General features: G+C 43.7%; 1 pseudogene; it reads right to left on the reverse strand.

Moving 5' to 3' along the window:
• Positions 1 to 2,859: 2,859 nt before the first annotated feature.
• Positions 2,860 to 2,977, reverse strand: LOC126104190 (5S ribosomal RNA; annotated as a pseudogene).
• Positions 2,978 to 3,279: the final 302 nt, after the last annotated feature.

Below are 3,279 nucleotides of genomic sequence, written 5' to 3' on the forward strand. Positions count from 1 at the left end.
TAAGTGTGTGCATTTGATTTCTTTGTTATTGTAATTACGATTATGAAAAATTATAACGAATATGTATTGCCCAGTGCCCAAAACAATCTGTAAAATTTTTTGTGGGGAGCATGGGGGCTATGTAAGTAGGCTGTTTATGTTTTCTTTATATAAGTAGGCTGTTTATGTTTTCTTATTGGTAACGCCACGTAGCGCTCTGCATGAAAATCAGTGGCTGTGCTGCGTGCAGTCTGTGGCTAGTTTGAATTGTTGTCTGCCATTGTAGTGTTGGGCAGCCTGATGTGAACAGCGCATAGCGTTGCGCAGTTGGAGGTGAGCCGCCAGCAGTGGTGGATGTGGGGAGAGAGATGGCGGAGTTTTGAAATTTGTAAAACTGGATGTCATGAACTGCTATGTATATTATGATTTTTTCAACACTATTAAGGTAAATACATTGTTTGTTCTCTATTAAAATCTTTCATTTGCTAACTATGCCTATCAGTAGTTAGTGCTTTCAGTAGTTTGAATCTTTTATTTAGCTGGCAGTAGTGGCGCTCGCTGTATTGCAGTAGTTCGAGTAACGAAGATTTTTGGTGAGGTAAGTGATTTGTGAAAGGTACAGGTTAATGTTAGTCAGGGCCATTCCTTTGTAGGGATTTCTGAAAGTCAGATTGCGTTGCGCTAAAAAAAATATTGTGTGTCAGTTTAAGCACAGTCATGAATAATTGTTCAAAGGGGACGTTTCAACACATCCATGCCGGAGGCAGGATTCAAACCTGCGACTGTAGCAGCCGCGTGGTTCCGGACTGAAGCGCCTAGAACCTCTCGGCCACAGCGGCCGGCGCTCTATTAGACCTCCTCCTTACATTTCTATATCAACTGCTAGAAATACCCATTTTTTTCTCGCCAGTGTTGATATAAAATTGTTTATTTAAGTTCAATGAGGGGTTACGAGATTCAAAGAGTGGAGCACTAGTTCAGTTCTCATTTCTTATTTTCTTCAATGTTTAGAATTCACTGTGGTGCCTGATGTCCTACAAACTGACATTCTGGTTCAGGCGCTCAGTCCGGAACCGCGCGACTGCTACGGTCGCAGGTTCGAATCCTGCCTCGGGCATGGATGTGTGTGATGTCCTTAGGTTAGTTAGGTTTAAGTAGTTCTAAGTTCTAGGGGACTGATGACCACAGAAGTTAAGTCCCATAGTGCTCAGAGCCATTTGAACCATTGACATTCTGGGCAGAAGTTCTGTTTTTCTGTTGGACTGAAATAGGTGAAGAACGTGCTGTTGTAATCAAGTGAAACTACACTGTTCCAGAGACCTTTTCAAGTCTCACCTATGATGTATGCAGGATGTTTCCGTAAGAGCGTGCAAAAATCTCACAGAACATAGAAAATGCTCCACTGAACAAGTTGAGTTGGAGAACGTGGGGTCGGAGAAGCCAGCTGAAGGACATGTGAAAGTAAGTTTGTCTACCGCTTTGTTTAGTGTTACTGTTTTCCAGCTTGTTTACAACTAACATGGGTATAATTAATCTTTATGTAATTGTACATTCTTTATTTCCTGAAAGAGAACAAGGAAGACGAGCCTGATTACGAGAAACTCATAATGGAGGTTTTGTTTACTTGTCCACAAGGTGGCTCTGTTGTATCGTGCTTACTTTGTCCCGTGCTATAAATCAACGACAGACCCATTCATTACTCAGTGGTATTCAGAGACGTACAGTACAATACGATGAAGCAATACCAGTGAAACGTCACCTTAGAACAATTTATACAAGACTGTGGTTAAACTGACACACAATATTTTTAGCGCAACGCAATCTGACTTTGAGAAATCTCTACAAAAGAATGGCCCATACTAACATTAAACTATACCTTTCACAAATAACTTATCTCACAAAAATCTTCATTACTCGAACTACTGCAATACAGCGAGCGCCACTATTGCCAGCTAAATAAAAGATTCACACTACAGAAGGCACTAACTACTGATAGGGATAGTTAGCAAATGAAAGATATTAAAAGCGAACAAACAATGTATTTACCTTAATAGTCATAATATATATAGCAGTTCATGACAAATTACAAAACTCCGCCATCTCTCTCCCCACATCCACCACTGCTGGCGGCTCACCTCCAACTGCGCAACGCTACGCGCTGTTCACATCCAGCTGCCGCTGCCCAACACTACAATGGCAGACAACAATGCAAACTAGCCACAGACTGCACACAGCACAGCCAGTGATTTTCATACAGAGCGCTACGTGGCATTACCAATATAAAAATCTAAACAGCCTACTTACACCGGTACAGTTTCGCAGAACTCACTGCCATGCACCTCGGGTTCGGGGAAGTACGTTGCAATGCTCCCACTGCTGAAAGATTGACCTGAATCGCTTAGATTATTTCCTATCGGGATATCTAAAGTCACTTGTCTAAGAGACCGCAACTGATACGGAGATGGAATTAATTGCCAGAATTGTAGCTGCCTGTAATGTGATTCGAAACACACCATGGACAGTAGTCAGGGTGCATCAGAATCTTGTTCGCCGATGTCATGCTTGCATTAAGGTTGATGGCTGTCAGTTTCAGTACATTTTGTAAGATACAGTACAAACGGTACGTTCATTGTGTCAGTGATGGAATTCACAGTCGACTGTAAGTAATCTGAATGATAGCACTCCGTCTTCAGGCCACAAGTGGCCCATCGGGACCACCCGACCGCCGTGTCATCCTCAGATGAGGATGCGGATAGGAGGGGCGTGTGGTCAGCACACCGCTCTCCCGGTCGTTATGATGGTTTTCTTTGACCGGAGCCGCTACTGTTCGGTCGAGTAACTCCTCAATTGGAATCACGAGGATGAGTGCACACCGAAAAATAGCAACAGCACATGGCGGCCCGGATGGTCACCCATCCAAGTCCCTGCCACACCCGACAGCGCTTAACGTCGGTGATCTGACGGGAACCGGTGTATCCACTGCGGCAAGACCGTTGTCCATAATCTAAATGATAAGGTACAATGTAATGTGTACCTTATTAAGTGTCCTACCCCAGGTTCCCTACCTCGGATTGTTCAGTGTAGCATCCTCTATGTCGTGTTAAATTTTTGAACGCCCTTGCGGAAACAACCATGTATATGTAAGGTGAAAATTAGGACAAAAGCTGGGATTGGAACTTAGTCTCTGCTCACCAGGCAGATGCTCTAATCACTGTGCCACTGTGGCACCAGCATCTTTGCACTCCTGCATGGGACTACTCTAGTACGCCACCCTCCTCAGTCCAAATTCTTATTCACGTC

This window comes from Schistocerca cancellata, chromosome 1 (assembly GCF_023864275.1).
Source record: "Schistocerca cancellata isolate TAMUIC-IGC-003103 chromosome 1, iqSchCanc2.1, whole genome shotgun sequence".
Lineage (NCBI taxonomy): Eukaryota > Metazoa > Arthropoda > Insecta > Orthoptera > Acrididae > Schistocerca > Schistocerca cancellata.